Source organism: Patella vulgata, chromosome 3, assembly GCF_932274485.2.
Source record: "Patella vulgata chromosome 3, xgPatVulg1.2, whole genome shotgun sequence".
Classification (NCBI taxonomy): domain Eukaryota; kingdom Metazoa; phylum Mollusca; class Gastropoda; family Patellidae; genus Patella; species Patella vulgata.
In genome coordinates, this window is record NC_065881.2 from 45,852,178 (window position 1) to 45,871,638 (window position 19,461).

Genomic DNA, 19,461 nt, shown 5'->3' on the forward strand with positions numbered 1-19,461 from the left:
ATTGTTAGAAGTTTAAGTGAACTTTGAATTGGCCAATACTGACATGAGTAAGTAGAAATAGTTGAATTTTAAGAAAACATTATACATGTATGTGTACATGAAGGCAGTGAAGGAGATGGAGTCACTAAATATTTACACAAGTGAAATCTATCTTTAATTAACTTTATAAAATTACTAAATCATATTTTCTTAAAGTGCTTTAAAGATATATCATTGATTGAAGTTTAATAGAGGGGATGGAAAAAGCCTCATAAACAACGATAAGTTTAGTAGAAGAATTATGAAGAAGCCTCTACTCCCTTTAATAGAATATTGCGATGTTTGTCATATTGATTGATTGATGCTACAATACCTGGTGCATTAATGATTTCTAGAACAGTGGTATCAAATACAGATACATGTACCTGATAATTATGTAATCATCAAAACCAGTCTAAACAGGACACATGCAATATCATAATCATTCTAATCTTCAAAGTAAAAATAATATGTGGGAATGTTTTCTAAAATCACATCAATTTGAAGGTCAAAATGGGGAGTTTTCTTTGGCGATACCAAAGACAATATGATTAAAATATAAGTCAATGATTTTAAAACAATATTTCATTTGTTATTTTTAAAATACAGCTGTGTTTGACCATCCGGTTACGTATTCCTAGTTACAATGAAAGTAGATTAACAACTAAGGGCATATCCATCATAAATCTACGTAGGCAGTATGTTTATAGATAGAGATAGATAGATAGATAGATTTTATTACATAAAACACCCTTTTCAGGCAGCATGTAAATTATACATTACGGTCAACATCATAAATACATTATAAAAGTGGATGAAAAATACATAAAAAAAATGGATGAAAAATATATAAAAAGTAAGTGGATGAAAATTACATAAAAGTGGGTGAAATGAACATTTATATACATTGAGGTAGTATGTACAAAATATAAACCAAAGTTTTGAATATATGTCATAGTCGCTTGAACTAAACGTGAAGAAGAGGTCTTTAAATTGTTGGTTATTGTTTGGTTTATATAGAAGCATGTTCCTGAAGCAACGACTGCGAGTTTCACGACATCTGGCCATTGCTTGTTTACTTCACAATTCCCGAACTTATAGCTATGTTATCTTCAGACACGTGAGCAGTAGTGTCCAATCAGAGGTTGTGACATCGCGACCTCCATGGAAACCTTGACATTGAATGAACCTTGAACTTTGCAACTCGATTATCACAGGTAGACATTTTAGCTTGAAAGCGCGAGACCTAGTATTCGCGACGATCGAGGAATCTGATAGACTCACAAGTTGGGCTTGTACCCAATAGAAATTAGTGCTGAAATATGTAGGGTAATTACGTGAAGGCCTTGATAAGATGTACACAGTTAAAGCGAGATCAAGCCTTCTATTGAAGATGATATAGAAGTGGATGCCACATCCCTTATTTTGAAAGCATGTTGCACAAAGATGCACACTGTTTTTGCCAGAAAAAAAGGGCGGGTTAGACATGTTTTCAAAAGACGAGAGCATCGCTACCACTGCAATATACGTCCACATTCCTGCTTTGATTGATATGGTACTTTTTAAAATAAAGGGAATGAAATATGAAATGGCTGTAATATGATAAGAGGCAAAGAAGGCTAGGTGTTGGGTTTGTTTTGCCAAATTTACAGACTAAATATTAACAAAAAAGTGGTCATGCACCAAAATAAATAGTTGCTGTCTTTACGGTATAATAACTATAAGGAATAAATATGCAAAATTCGAAGATAATCCATTCAGAATTGCAGTCTGTAGTCAATAAATACAAAAATTGGGCGTGGCTCTGCCCCTGGGGGTTGGATATGGAACAATATAAATAGGTACCACACTGTTATTGAAATGATTGATATTTACAGATAAAAATTAACAAAAAACGTGGGTGGGGTACCACACCCCTGGGGGTCTGGACATGCACCAAAATAAATAGTTGTGATTCTTACAGTATAAGGAATAAATATGCCAAGTTCCCTGATGATCCAATTAGAATTTCAGCCTGTATACAATAAACACAAAAATTGGGTTTGGCCTGTAGGTGACACACAGACACACAAAAAGAAAATGGGCGTGGCTCTGCCCCTGGGGGTTGGGCATGCACTACAAACAATACCGATGTCCCTTAGGGTATAAGGAATAAGAATGCAAAATGTCAAAATGATAAGTTAAGAAATGCGGTCGGTAGATGACAAACATACAAGAAATGGGTGTGGTTCTGTATAAGGAATAAGTATGAAAATTTTTCAAGACGATCAATTAAGAATTGTGACCTGTAGGTGACACACAAAAACACAAAAAGAAAATGGGCGTGGTTCTGCCCCTGGAGGTTGGGCATGCACCACAAACATTAGGGATGTTCCTCAGGGTATAAAGAATAAGTATGCAAAGTTTCAAGATGACACATTAGGAATGTGGTCTATAGAGATAAACAAATACAAGAAATGGGCGTGACTCTGCCCCAAAGGTATAAAGAATAAGTACGCAAAGTTTCAAAATGATCCATTAAGAAATGCGGCGTGTAGATTTCAAAGAAATACAAGAAATGGGCGTGGCTCTGTCCCTGGGGGTCGAGCATGCATCAACAACAATAGGGATCATCTTTAGGGTATAAGTAATAAGTATGAATTTTTTTTTTAAGACGATTAAGAATTGTGGCCTGTAGGCGACAGACACACAAAAAGAAAATGGGTGTGGCTCTGCCCCTGGGGGTTGCGCATGCACAACAAACAATAGGGGTGTTCCTTAGGGTATAAAGAATAAGTGTGCAAAGTTTCAAGATGATACGTTAAGAAATGTGGCCTGTAGACGATAAACAAACAAATAAAAGAAATGGGCGTGGGTCTGCCCCTTGGGGTCGGACTTGCACCAAAAACAATAGGGATCATCCTTAGGGTATAGGGAAATGGGTGTGGCTCTGCCCCTGGGGGTTGCGCATGCACAACAAACAATAGGGGTGTTCCTTAGGGTATAAAGAATAAGTGTGCAAAGTTTCAAGATGATACGTTAAGAAATGTGGCCTGTAGACGATAAACAAACAAATAAAAGAAATGGGCGTGGGTCTGACCCTGGGGGTCGGACATGCACCAAAAACAATAGGGATCATCCTTAGGGTATAGGGAATAAGTGTGCAAAGTGTTAAGACAATCCATCAGGAATTGCGCCCTGTAGGCGACCCACAGACACACACATACATACATACATACATACACAGACAGGGGCGACGGCATCATACGTCCACATTATGAATGTGGACGTATAAAAATGGATAGTTTTGGGTCTCAAATGCCCCATAAAAAATTGTTGATAGATGGGAGTGACCGAGGCAATATATACTCTTCAAAAAAAGTAGAGGATTGAAATGCAAATACCTATCCCTGATAACATTCACTGATGGGTACCATATGGGTACCATGTGTCATGTAATATGGGGCCATTATGGGGAGCCCATATGGGACCCCAACATTTTTGCACCCAACATTCATATGGGATCCATATGGGCAACCATATGGGTACTAAATGGGGTTTGTGTGGGATCTATATGGGTAAGACATTTAAAATAATATGGGTGTTATATGGGGCCTACATGGGACCTATATAGCAATGTTAAGAAATGTAATATGGGTACTATATGGGACTCATGTGGGGTGCAAATAAATGTAATATGGGGCTTGCATGGGACCCATATGGCCATGTTAAGAAATGCCATATGGTTACTATATGGGACTCATGTGGGGTGCAAATAAAGGTAATATGGGCATAATATGGGACTCATATGGGATCTTGTACCAAATAAGTACAAAACTATTTATATTTGGTTTCATGTTTTATTATTATGCTTTCTCAATTAGGACGGTTGAAATTCATTGAGATCTCCCACAATCCTGTCCCTTGCATTTGTCAGGAAACCAGTTCAAACGACTAACTGCAGCTTTGATTTCCTTGTTTGTGGTGTTTCAAAACATTGGATTTCTTCTGTCTGGGGATCTGTAATTCAAAAAGAAAGCACATTAGGTCTGTTGATGTGCAACCTGACAAAGCAACACAAGTCTTTCCATATGATCTCCCCTGAGACCACAAAACACATACAATTCAAATCTAAATTGCACCTGAAATATGCAGAGGGTTCAAAAAGACTTTTGATATACGATTGTAAAAACATTAAAATAAACCCCATCGTACCAGAACTATTATTGATTTGCATTTATTTCCAACAATGACGTATCATCAATATTACTTACTAAAAACAATGGTAGCTGTAGCATGTGCTCCTAATTCACGCTTGCCTTTTTATCCTGTCCAATTGTAACGGCGTTGTACATAAGTGTCACTGAGATTCTTCATGATGTTGTTAACGATGGACAGGACATCTCTGCCACCTAATCGTCCAAGCATTTATCTGTCAGTGTTGTTCTAACATACCTATCTCAACAAATTTGACTCGTACTTTTTTTTTTTTTTTGGAGCGGGGGGGGGGGGGGCATAATATAGTCCATACTAATATATATGACTGTCGTTTGTTTGTCATTCTGTTCAAGGTTGGTAGTTAAACCAAGGCTGTCATCGAGGTTGAATATTTTGTGTATAGGGGTGGCACCAAACTAGAGTTTTACCAAATTCAGTTATAATGTCCTTTGTATGTATTTCGTTCTATAGCTGATAAAATTTTCCGACGTTTTGTCCAGCGAGAGCAAGAAACCTATATATTGCCATGACACACATTAATGCGTGTTATAAGTTAAAAAGTAAAAAGTCACCTTTCTTGAAATGACATCTTTCTTGTTTCAGAATTTGGCAATATTTTTTAAAATATCTGAAAAAAAAAAACATCCATTCAAATCCATCCTCATATTATTATAAAACTTTTATATAAGTACTTGGATGCAATATACATATATATATATATATATATATATATATATATATATATATATATATATATATATATATATATATATATATATATAGGTATATTTCCACACAAAATGATCAAGTCAGTTAAGTAACCTTTATAGGTCAAAGCAAAAATTTTCAAAATACAGAAACTTTAAAAACTTTCATTTCAGTTTATTTTGTCAAAAAGTTTAATGATACTCCAAAAAGTATCAAGCATATTGTAGTATAGGAAGGATCGGACAAATTTACCTTTGATTAAATTTTGTGAACTGATTGCAGAGATGTGTACCACTTTGGTCTGTTTCTTGTTAGTACTAACTTCTAGCTGCTATACACATATACTTCTGCAGTTCAGAATCTAAAGTTAAACCAATGACCAGACTAAATTGGTTGTTATAGGATGACGCGCTGACAGGTATTCACGGTTGACTTGATGAACTCTGCTGTATGTCAGATATTATATAATTTGAGTACAGAATCTCCTATAGTCATTAAAATCTAACTAGCAAGAAACCTATACCAGCCAGGCTCTATTCATAATAAATTTTAGTAGAAACTGGTCCTGATTTCTTTGACTATTTTCTTTAAAGAATAATGTATTACGATTCTTTTGCTTTAAAGCTCTACAGAGACGGGCATTTATTTTGAATGGTAGAGTGAAGCACATATTTCTTAAAATGAAAATATGGGTCACAATTTCATTCATAAACAAACTCTATTTTTTATTCATGGTAAACTTATTATAGTCTGTGATAAGGTTAATTCTGCTGTAATCTGTTTAATCTCTGCAAAGTATATATTAGTGCACCACTTAATTCTATAGTAATCTAAAAATATTAATAAAAGATTTCCAAATTGTTTGGATTTTAATTTTATTTAAAATATAAAACAAATTTCAGTACGGCAGTAGAATAAATCATCTACCTATGGAGTACCAATTTATATTGCGCGCAAAGGCTTTAGCAGCTTTGCAAGTATGGCTTCATAATATTATATACTTTTTGAAAATTAATTTAATTTTAAGTTATATTTTTCTGATTTGTTATTACTGTATTGGTTTTAGAAGTACAAAAGTGTTATTTTTTTAAATGCTGTTTATTTTGAGTTTGATATGTTGGTGATGAATTTGTTCACCTATAATTTGCATAGTCGCATCACCATGAATATAACCAGTTACGATTTCAACAATCTAACGCATTTTTTTGTTTTTAATTTATTGATAATGGCCAACATCGTGATCAGCCTGTATACACCGAGTGTCGGTCGAACATGCCTTGTACCAATTTTCAGCAAGATTGGATATTTTGTTCAGGTATTATATCAGTATGTGCTTCCGATATCCATTGTTAATTCAAGAATTTTGTGCCATTGACCCCTGTACGTGATCCCTGTGTTACAAAGTTATGTTCATGTTCAATATTATAAATTAAAACAAAACAAAGAAAAAAGACTTCATTTCTCAATTTTATTAAATTGAAATCTCTTACTTCTCAGTTCCTACAGGTTACATACAAAGACGGTCTCATCATTAATACATCTAGGTTGCTACAAATAATTTCCAGACAACCTTTGCGGTAACCTGTTAGGTTACCTGCCCTGAAATTGTTTGACTTAAAAATACATTATGGAAGATTAAATAAAGAGCTGACAATATATAATAGATAAAAAACGGATTATAATGTAAATGGGAAATGTCGAAAATTTTAGTGAAATTGCTTCAATCTGATTCATATACACAGTAGCCTCGATTGTCATTTTTACCGCTGTTACGATAATAAAAAGAAAATTTGATTATCCATTTTTGTGGTTAATCAAGGGCGTTGGACAGAAAATCGGATTCAAATCTAATTAAATTCGGACCCATAAGATGCCATCGAGGGCGTTGATTATGGTCTTTTTAATAAATGTCTAATTAATAGTTTATATAACATTTCAGACCTAAAGAAAGACCTGCAATAGTCAGATTTAGCTCTTGCATAATGTTTATGTTTAATTAAGCGAAAACATTAAATTTTAAAGAAGGAGAAATGGGAAATTGAAAATATTTTTAAGTAAAGTAGTACAATAAAGAAATTGCAAAAAGACCTTACCTGTAAAAATTCTTATGCTCTCTAACAAATCTGTGTAGTTGTAACATGGTTTAATGTAAATCGCACCTGTTTGTGCGACTGTTTACTTGTCATGTAAATACAACTGTTGAGGGCGCAATAAGTTTAACATATCCCAAATAAACACTTTAATGACATTCTGATTTTAATTTTCTGAATACTTATTAATATCTACTAAATGCAATGGGTATGATTCCACATTGAAGCCGATACAAGTGCGACTAATCCCATATGGGTAAAATATTGGACCCAGATGTATTATTTTATATGTGGTAGATGCCATATAGATAAGATATTGGCCCCAGATACACATGTGGGTAATCCCATATTAATACCATATTGAACCCATATACATAATATACATGAATGTGGTTATATCATATCCATAGCACACAAGCTTTTGGTGCACATATGCGTAATCCTTTCTGTGCAGATTGGTTCACAAAACTAAAACTATGGATTCAATAATGAACTTATACATACAAATAAGTAATCCCATATGGATACCATATTGGCCCCATATATACAAAAGTTATATGTAATCCCATACAGATACCATATTATCCCGAGATACACAAATGGGTTATCCCATATGGACACCATATGGGCCCCATGTATACAAAACAGAGTTGTTAATGTGGGTAATCCCATATAGACCCCATATTGGCCCCAGATACACACACTATAAGGTCAGATTATCAATGTAAGAAAGAAGTAAGCATTATATCATTTGGCTTATCTCTGTGATATTAATTTACACACAACTAAAAGTATGGATTCAATAATGAACTTATACATAGAATAATAAGTAATCCCATATGGATACCATGTTGGCCCCCAGATATACAAAAGTTATATGTAATCTCATACAGATACCATATTATCCCCAGATACACACACGGGTAATCCCATATGGACACCATATTGGTCCCATGTGTACAAAAACAGAGTTGTTAATGTGGGAAATCTCATATAGATCCCATATTGGCCCCAGTTACACACACTATACGGTCAGATTATCAATGTAAAAAAAGAAGTAACCATTATATCATTTGGCTTATCTCTGTGATAGTAATATATACACAACTAAAAGTATGGATTCAATAATGAACTCATACATAGACTAATAAGTAATCCCATATAGATACCATGTTGGCCCCAGATAGGCAAAAGTTATATGTAATCCCATACAGATACCATATTATCCCCAGATACACACACGGGTAATCCCATATGGACACCATATTGGCCCCAAGTGTACCAAAACAGAGTTGTTAATGTGGGAAATCCCATATAGATCCCATATTGGCCCCAGATACACACACTATACGGTCAGATTATCAATGTAAAAAAGAAGTAACCATTATATCATTTGGCTTGTCTCTGTGATATTAATATATATATGAAAATAAAGTGTATTTGCGTACATTTGTATGTGGTAAGATAATATGGGTCCTATGTGGGGACCTTGTGGTATCACCTGGGCCCACAGCCCATTTTTTCCCCATATGGTCCCCATGTGGCAATGTTTATGGGGATGCAGGTTGTGAATTGATAAATAGTCATGGACAGTTGATATGCTCCCATTTTTGACAATAGCGAAACAACTCGCACCAAGTGACTCACGGTAGCGAATAAACTCGCGGACCCATCATTCTTTGCAATGGCATTAGCGAACAAAAGCGCCAGATCAATCAACAGATTTCTATTGTGTTTATTTCATAAATTAATGGTGATTGAGTAAAAAAAAATAAAGCACTCAATGGCAAGGGATGTTATATTCGCCAATTATCTAATAAAAAAAATACGTTTCAACAAAGGATCTTCCAGTATTTACGTAATAGGTCAGGTGAAAATTCACACCGTGTCAATGACTTTGGCAGTATTCCAATATTTTCACGTTGTCACTTACGGCTAATAATTTTATGACATGAAGAGTGAAATGGAATCAGATTTTTTATGATTTACTGCCAGGCATATCGTAGAATATGATAATGTCGAAGAAATCAACTATTTCACATTTGTTATTTTTTTTGACGTTATAATGCGAAGAATACGGATACTCGAGCCGAGATCAAGCGTGTCGCCGCCATCTTGGATACGGTGCGCTTTCAAACAGACGATAACACAAAACTTACGGCTAATAATTCTAGACTTTGGAAAACTAAATTGAATCAAAACTTTGGGGATTTAATACAAGCTACAGATGAAGAACTTATCTCCCCAACAGAATCACTGAGCTGCAAATGTGACACGCAATAGCACCATACACGTGGGAGGGGTTTATTGTCAAATTTGACACTTCAAGGAAGGGTTGATGAAAACTGCCGTGTGCTGGTTTATCTATCCATGTTTGCTTTCCTATCGGTTCTTGCATAAGATTTACTGTTTAGCATATCTTTGCTTTAGTGTGTTACGTTTAATTTGATCGGAAGACGTGTTCATCGACATCAACGTCGACCGACACTACTGCAAGAATTGGCCGTGGCACTGCAAGAGTAGTGGGTCAGATTGCCCCAAATCGTGATTGAACGGTTAATTAGGAGCATGCCACGATGAATTGTTGAATGTCTGAGGATTGGTGGAGCAATTACTCATTATTAAGACAAAAATCAAAAACGTCCAATTTTCACTTTTGACAGTGTATCTCTTTGCGAGTGAAATGGGGCCGTCAGATAAGCCGCCCATATGAACTGTTTATGTTCATTTGTAGGCAATTTGCCTGTTATTAACATACACTGGTTACATCTAATAAAAACAGCAGTGCATTTCCGAAGTTTTGTATTGTTTCTGAATATCCCCTACTTTTTTTGAAGAGTATATATGATTGCCAACTACTTGATTTTTTCAACAAGGTGATATATCTACAATATCGTTGTTACGGTATTTAAAAACTTTATAAAATAAAAATCACTAATTAAAATCCTTGTAGACTTTCATGAACAAGACCAGCTGTTTGATACAATTGATAATATGCAGTATAGTTTAATTCAGATTAATTTAAAATGTTTAAATTTCATCATAAGTTGATAATAGTTTTCTATTCCGTACTGGTACATATATTACATCATTTACAGAACCAAATTAAGTTTCCTCTTCAAATGTTTGACCCATGTCAGACATTCCAGATTAAGACCCCCATGAACCTTAATCTTCAAAAGTAACAAAAATGTAACAATATGTATACATACTAAATATGAAACCTACCTTACAAAAAGTAGCTTGTTTTGGGTTTTTTTTAGAAGAAAAATTGAATTCAAGTTACTGTTTTAAATAGCCCATTGTATACCCTTTCCAAGACCTTCCAACATCAAATGGGCCCTAAGCACTGCATGCTGGATATCACTGAAAGGAGATGTGAGAATTAGCTCAATTAGATAGACTGGCTTGAAAACTGAATCCAATTTTCACCATGAATTCATTATTATTGACATTATGATTTGTCATTACGTGACATAAGGTAATAGTTAATAACATATTCAATATCCTTATAACATGTTTGAATGTTAATAACTGATTGCTAAGAAAACCATATTTCATAAACATAAAATAAACATAAATGTAAGCAAGCGGTTGCCATGCAATATACACCCACATTTTCCAAGATATGAACAGTGAAATAGGAATATCCGTAAGACTCACCCTCTCATTATCCCAATGCTTCACAAATAATTTAGAAACTGTAGCCTCTTATCGTGTTCAGGTTTTCAGCAAAGAGAGAAGGGATGGGGTAACTCCACAAAGGACGGTTACATAATGCTGAATATTGACAGGGTTTGTCCTCTCGTGAACCAAATGCATCACATCAAATTTGAAAAAGTTTACATATATTTTAAGTTCCATCTAAATCGCCAAAAATTGTGTGGTGTAGAGAGTCAACAAACTTTGGATAAAAGACAGGGAGCATAACTCAAGAACGGATAGTCCAATGCCCACCAAAATCGAACCCATCCAAGATCTTTTGATCCTTAACAGATGGATGGGGGTGATGGCAGAATATGTCCACATGAAATAGTGGGCAAATAAAATATTCAATATGAGTACAATCTAAATATAGTAAACCAACAATATCAACAATAAGTGGGGAAAAGTAAATAGTTTTATTTTAGATGAAAGAGAAATCTCATGTCTCTTCAATTTGATCTGTGATTAAGCATTAACACTAGATTACAGAATTTCCGACTATACTTACATGCAGATGACTTTCTTCAAACTCAAATTAAAAGAATGTCCATAGAGTAACTTTTGTAAGTCCAATATAGAAAGCCAGAACACTTATTTATATACTGTAATATAGAATAATTTTCATGAAATACTATTTTTTGTATAATCAGGAGCAATAATCCAGAAAGTTATGGTCTGAAATGCGCAAATATCAAAAGTGACAGAGATCTTTGGGATATAAAGATATGTTTTAAGTTTCATCAAAATCGGATAAAAATTGTGACCTCTAGAGGGTCCACAACCTTCGTATTACATACTTTTACACAATTTGCGTACAAAGAGTAGCCATTTTGTTGGGACAGTTTCATTTCAATTTTCCCGAAATTCGACTTCAACCTTCATTATGGTGGAATGGTGATATATTTATACGGTTTTTAAAATCGGAAAAAAAAATTAAATTAGGACCTCTAGAGAATCTGCAAGCTAAAAATGTGATTTTTCAAACAATCAGGGGCCATAATCCAGGAAGATACGTTTGGATATGCTAATTATCAAAAGAAACCAAGATCTTAGCGTGTAACGGTGGTATATTCACACGTTTTTTTTTTTAAATCGGATAAAAATTATGACCTCTAAAGGGACCACAAGCTAAAAACATGATTTTTTGTACAATCACGGTCCATAATTCAGGATGTTACGATCCGATATACGCGAATATCTAAAGGCACCAAGATCTTTGGGTTATAAACATGTATTTCAAGTTTCAGCAAAATCGGATCTAAATTGTGACCTCTAGAGGGTCCGCAATGTTGATATACCAGATCTTTACATTTGGTCCGGCAGTTTTTTGGCATGATTTTCATGATATTTGAACTCAACCAACATTACGGTTTAACGGTGATATATTAAAATGTTTTTTAAACAGATAATAGTTGTGACCTCTAGAGGGACCACAAGAAAAACATGATTTTTTGGAGAATAAGAGGCCATAAATCTTGAAGTTACGATCCGATATATGTGAATATCGAAAAGAACCAACATCTTTGGGTTATAAACATGTATTTCAAGTTCCATCAAAATCGGATCATAATTGTGACCTTTAGAGGGTCCACAACCTTGATATACCAGATGTTTACACTAGTTGCGTACGAGGGGCAGCCATTTAGTCCGGCAGTTTTGGTCCGATTTTCATGAAATTTGGGCTCAACCACAATTACCCTGTACCGGTAATATATTCAAACGTTTTTTTAAATGGGATAATAATTGTGACCTCCAGAGGAACCACAAGCTAAGGGGCCATAATTCAGGAAGTTACGATCCGATATGCGCGAATATCAAAAGGAACCAAGATCTTTGGGATATAAACATGCATTTCAAGTTTCATCAAAATGGCAGTTTTGGTCCGATTTTCACGAAATTTGAACTCCACAAACATTATGGTGTAACGGTGATATATCTAAACGTTTTCTTAAATCAGATCATAATTGTGACCTCTAGGGGGATCACCAGTTAAAAACGCAATTTTTCGTATAATCAGGGGTCATAATTCAGGAAGTAATGACCCCGATATGCGCGAATATCGAAAGGAACTAATCTTTGGGTTATAAACATGCATTTCAGTTTCATCAAAATCGGGTGAAAATTGTGACCTCTAGCATTGTCCACAAGCTAAACGTTTTTTTTTAAATCGGATAATAATTGTGACCTCCAGAGGAACCACAACCTAAAAATGTGATTTTTCGTACAATCAGGGGCCATAATTAAGGAAGTTATGATCTGATATGCGCGAATAATGGGTGTTTGGGTCCGATTTTCACGAAATTCGAACTCAACAAACATTATGGTGTAACGGCGATATATCTAAACGTTTTTTTTAAATCAGATCTTAATTGTGACCTCTAGAAGGTCATAATTCAGGAAGTTACAATCCGATATGTGCGAATATCGAAAGGACCTAAGATCTTTGGGTTATATACATACATTTCAGTTTTATCAAAATCAGGTGAAAATTGTGACCTCTAGCATGTCCACAAGCTAAAAACGTGATTTTTCGTACAATCTGGGGCCATAATCCATGAAGTTATGGTCCGATACATGCCAATATCGAAAGGAACCAGAATAAATATACTGAAACCTGTAAACTATAACATTAAATAGATAATGCAAAATGAATATATTGAAAATTTCATTCAAATTACTTTATTCTGCTTTGATTGGCATTTAGTAATTGAACATATTAGCATAAGGTACAATTTTATGGATACACAATTACCGAGTTTAATACTAAGCAACGATTTGACGAGGATACTCTCGTTGCGTGATAAAGACGAGAGTATCCTCGTCGAAACGTCGCTTAGTATTAAACTCAGTAATTGTGTATCCATAAAATTGTACCTTGTGTTACTTTATTCTGAGCTAGTAGTTTTCACAAGATGTGTGTATTGATTGTGTATTATCGTAATCATGATACTGGTATATTCGAGGCTTAGCCTCACTTTCCCAAGTAAAATAAATTAAAAAATTGGCCGAGTATCTGATGGCATCATGAGTTGATTATGGTCTTGCCATGTTAATAAACCTCTAATTAATAATTTATTGAACATTAAGGCCGAAAGAAAGAACTGCAATAGGCAAATTTAGCCTTTGAATAATGTATCATTAAGTCTGGATTCAGCTGCGATGAGCTAAGATATTGTTAAAAAAATGTATCCTTTTTATTATTGCTTTTTACAACAAGCGGTTGCCATGGAAGTTATGCCCACATTTTGCAAGAGATGGACAAAGAACAAGATAAAAGAAAAGGCGATCTTTCGTACAATCAGGGGCCATAATCCAGGAAGTTACAGTCTGGTATGGAACCGAGATCTCTAAGATATAAACATATAGTTTAAGTTTCATCAAAATTGGACGTAAATTGTGACCTCAAGAGGGTCCACAACTAGGGTGACCCACCATAAATAAATATCTCCATATATCTCGACAATTACGCCACAATATTTATATATATGCCAAGCCTCAAATCAGTTCCACACAATTATAGTCACTAAATAAACGATCATGTTGTACTTAATAAGCTATGACCATTAATCACGTATAAATAATAGACTGAAAACTGGTTCCAAGAGTCGTCCATAACATCCAGACACTTTTGAGTAAAAGATAGGTTACGTGCCCTTGTTTTGAAATTAGTCTCGCTTAACCAGTCTATCGACCATTCTACGTCTGATTGACAGGTCGGGATAATCAAGACTACTTTTTTTACGAAACATAACAGAAAGCTAGAACAAGAAATTGAATTTAGAAATAAGCACGTTAGCTAGCTCAACAATCGTTTTAAGAAGCTTGTAAAAGTAAAATGAAACTACTGCTAGTATCATGTTCCTGTCTAACCCGAGTGATTCAGAGATATTATTTGTACTAAACCAAAAGATGCCGCTCTTAACGGTACAATTAATGATAAAGCGATTTAAAAAATGAAACAAACGTAATTTCTAAATCTGCTGTAATAACCAAGAAGCTTAAATATTACTGCTATTCAAAATCGTCAACAATAAATTTTTTACGGCTGTAATAGTTGATAGATTTGTAGAGAATTGCACGTGCCATGGCTATTTATAGTATCATACTGTCAGAAAGTTGGTCTCGGCACGACGAATGTGCACGCTTCAGTGGTAGTCTCGAACTATCAGCGGTGAGTACATGGGTCACCCTACCACAACCTTGTTATTACATACTTTTACATTATGTGCTTACAGGTAGCGGGAAATTAGTTTCAGTCCCGATTTTCAACCTTCAATAGGGTGTAACAGTGATATATTCGAACGATTTTTTAAATCGCATAAAAATTGTGACCACAGGCTAAAATCGTGATTTCTCGTGTAATTCAGGGCCATATCCAGAAAGTTATCATCCGATATGCTTGAATATCGAAAGAAATCGCGATCTTTGGGTTTTAAACATACATTTCAAGTTTCATCAAAATGGGAAAAAAATTGTGACCGCTTATAATTAGAGTGTTCACAAGATAAAAATGTGATTTTTTTATACAATCAGGGGCCATAATCTAGAAAGTCACAGTCTAATACATGCCAATATCGAAAGGAACCAGGATCTTTTGGAGATATGTCCATATGAAAATGTGGGCGTATAAAAATAAAGACTTCACATTCGTCTGCTTTATATAGCCCCATCTATTCATGAATATGAACTTAATCGGAGTTAATTAGTATACTTTCATCAGCTCCAAAGCTGCTTGACAGCTTTACAGATACAGGCTCAATTAAAACACGAAATGAAATGAAATGAAATGAAATGAAATGGGGTTTAACGTCCTACTGTTCTGCTCCTAACCTGGGCTAATGAAGACGGGCATACGCCATACAGTGTGCTATGAGGGAAATTTTGCCCGGGCAGCGGCACTACCACCTACTCTTATATCGAATTCCAACTGCCAAGGGATCTTTTACGTGAATTCCAATGTATACACGGGACCTCGGTTTTCCGTCTCATCCGAAGGACTAGACAACTGTCCTTGTCAGGCCCTCCGTCCTGCATCACTGACAAGGGGGAACCACGCCGAAAAATCTGGATGAACTTTCTCGGCCAATGCAGGGATCGAACACCCGACCTCCAGGCTAGCGAGCCAGCGCCTTACCCACTTAGCCACGTGATCCCCAAACGTGGCTAAAACACACCCCACCGGGCCACCCTTGTTGAAAAGACTGGACCCGCCCATGCTTTAAGCCAACATTTCAATCTCCAGTCACATGTGCAATTCACCATGTAAATATATTGATTTGATTTTGATAGTTTTGTTTTTACAAGATCCATTACAGTTTTATCAGTTTGAAGTTAATGGCTTCCTCTATATAAAGTTCAGACAGTACCTTTTTAGATTTATCTAAGATAATACTATCTTTTATATGAAAATATCTACTATAAAAATTGATATTTGTCTAGCACAACTTTACGCAAATAAAGCTGGAAATTGAAAATTGTAATTACTGGCAGATATCATTACCAGATAAAGGGCAAGACAAATTTAGAGCAGAGACCTCAGGGCTTACCTGTTCATGCAATATAATGTTATCCCCTCCAGAGCTAAATGACACAGATTCAAATTTCATTAGTTTCAATTATAAATGCAAAGCTGGCAGACATTAAAGTTTGAACACTACAGGGCACCAAACATGGGTCATGTGACCTTATATGGGTGATGTCATTGAGTTATACATGATCGAATAAGAGACAGAGAGAGAAATGGGGTTTAACGTCCACTCGACACAAACTAGGTTATTTCAGGACTAACATATGGTTCAATTTTATTTCAATAATTCGCTTGCGCATTGGGGTCTTTAGCAGGGGTAGGAATCCGGGGGACCTGGAGAAAACCCACGAGGTTGGATAGGCGACCCTATTCCTTGTTACGTACAACCGGGAATCGAAACCAAACCAGTTGACTCAATGACAGACTTTATGATGCACTGCGCGCACGCGCTAACCATTCGGTCATCCAACCCCCCCCCCGATGATCGAATAAACACATTCTTACAAATATGTATAACCTTTTCCATCTTGAGCAGAAATAAGCATTGTTTAGAATTTGTTTGAAGTTGACCTACTTGAATAATTTGACATTTCTATATATAGCTAGAGCTAATGTGAAGATTTCTATTTTTTGAACAAATCTATTAGGCATCATAACAATACTTCAATATATTTCTAAAGTGTACAAAACATTCATTTGGTTGCATGTTTCTGAGATTAAAAACTGGCAGTTCTAAAAATCTTTTTCAACGAGTTACATAATATAGGAGTAGACTAGCTGAATTACTGAAAATATTGTATACCAGTAGTCACATACGACCGTTGATAAAAGTCAGCAATGGAGTTGATAACATGTTGAATTAAATATTTATGAGAACTAATAGCAGTTATATATCAAACAATATTGAGTAGCATGTAATATATATTGCATGAATTTACCACTGAAGGTAACACTTATTACTTAAAGTAGCTAAGTCCATAACTCAATATCTTCCAAAATCTTCGACAATGAAAACACAATTTTTTTTGCAATTTAAATCAGCATTGGTGTTGTGGTCTTACCAAAAAAAGATGGGCTTCTGATATCCAATATTTAAGACAAAATAAACATTTTACCATTGGTACACGAATCGTGTAGCATAATGCGTTTCAGCGCCATTTGTAACAAGATGCTCAAAGAATGAGGCTAGACGTATACCACAAGTCATGTCAAACGGTGATGCCATATTCTTATTTGGAGAGCATGCGCAATATATACTATCGATGTTGACTGGAATAACCAGACGCTAGAAACTGTCTTTCGGTTGAGACTTCTGGCATATTTCGCCGAACATAACTGATGACAATTCACAGTAAAACGGAAACGATTGAATGTAAAACAGTTTATATAAATTCATATTACATTATTATATGTGTTGCGACCCATTTGTGCCAATTTCTAGGCCCAAAATATTAGCGATTTAGCTCCTTTAACATTGTCTAAATTATGAATTGTCTAAGCATTCTGCACACAGTGATCCATCTACTTCATACATGTACTTCGAAAATAAATCTCTGTCCCAAATGGCCATCATATCCAAAAATTAGTGTATTGTTTTGTAATGCGGTTGTACTATGTTTCACACTTGGCATACACACAAAGACTAAATAAACCTATTCAATTTCATTAAATGGAAGCAGAATAAATAGTTCTCAAAATTCTCGAAGTATACTTAGTGTTTTCGACTTAAACTGTCAAACTTATTGTAGACAGGCAGCCTAAGTTTAGTATGTGCCCTAAGTAATACTCCATTCATAATATCATAATGCTGTAGGTTTGGGCAGAGATAGCATTATGGGCCAGTCAGGGCATATCTTCTCACACTTCTATATAAATGGTATTGGATGTAAGTTTGTTTTTTTATTTATTTATTTTCTTGGGGGATGGGGGGTGGGGGGAATCACTGCACCATAGTTCACATCTAATTGGGTTCTACTGGAACTTGGTTGCAATTTCATTTCTTGTGCCTCCTTTTCTGTCTCATTTTGTATGCTGGACCAGATCATCAACATCTGTGCCCATGGACATGATTTGGAATGTCCAGGGAAGGACAAGTGCTGTGTTATTGGTAACCAACAACCAAATACTATTAGTGACCACATCATAAGATATCTTAATCAGTTTATTAGATATACTCCGAAAAATATATTTTGCATACCAAAAATTATGACAAATTTATTTTCATGGATTTCTAATTAGCAATAGGCACAACTCGTAAGATAGTCTGATGTGTATGAAAAGTTTCATAAAGATAAGGTCTGGAATAAAAATAATATATCAAACACTACGTCAAATTTGTTTCCATGGACAATTATTAAATCAGAGGAACTTCTAATAAACCAAGATACTATACTAGATTGATGTGTTTGCAAATTTTCATAAAGATATCTTGAATGGCTTAGGAGATATGCTCTGGAAACAAAACATGAACAAAAGGACAACCGGACGGAATTCATGTCATTTACATTGTTTTGTGCAGTGGTTGTATTCTACGAAAGCCCATTAGTGCCAAACAAAAAAAAATATCAATCCGTTTGAACGAGTTAGTATCTCGTTTAAACGAATAGGTATCTTGTTTAAACGAATAGGTATCTCGTTTAAACGAATAGGTATCTTGTTTGAACGAATTAGTATCCTGTTTGAACGAATTAATTATCTCGTTTGAACGAATTAGTATCTCTTTGAACAAATTAATTATCTCGTTTGAACAAATTAATCAGCTCGTTTGAACGAATTAGTATCTCGTTTGAACGAATTAATTATCTCTTTTAAATGAGTTATTATCTCGTTTAAACAAGTTAGTATCTCGCTTAAATGAATTAATCATCTTGTTTGAATGAATTAAGATTTCGATTGCACAGAAGCGTGGAAGGGACATGCAGAAATTGTTTTAAGTAAAGATAATGTCATTTAATATGTAAGTTCTTTACTATTTCTAGCATTACCGCCAGTAGAAGGAACTACATTTATGAGAAGGAGAATAAGTATAGAATATGTTTTAAAAGGTGAATATATGTTTAATGTTAGCCTGAATTAACCACAACATTGTAGTGAAGTCATTGTTTTATGACATGTATTTAAACAGGCATTATGCAAGAGATAAATCTGCCTATTGCAGGTCTTTCTTTATGCCTTAAATGTTATATAAACTATTCATTAGACATTTATTAACATATT

General features: G+C 34.9%; 1 protein-coding gene across 1 annotated transcript in view; it reads right to left on the reverse strand.

The window, feature by feature from the left end:
* The window catches only part of LOC126814580 (cyclic nucleotide-gated cation channel beta-3), a 163,414-nt gene that overhangs the window by 131,183 nt on the left and 12,770 nt on the right, over positions 1-19,461 (reverse strand). Inside the window, exons 3-4 of the mRNA XM_056099643.1 lie at positions 11,227-11,320; positions 10,242-10,379 (exon numbers count right to left, since the gene is read on the reverse strand). The gene's annotated coding sequence lies outside the window, so the exon portion shown is untranslated. The remainder of the gene's footprint in view (positions 1-10,241; positions 10,380-11,226; positions 11,321-19,461) is intronic.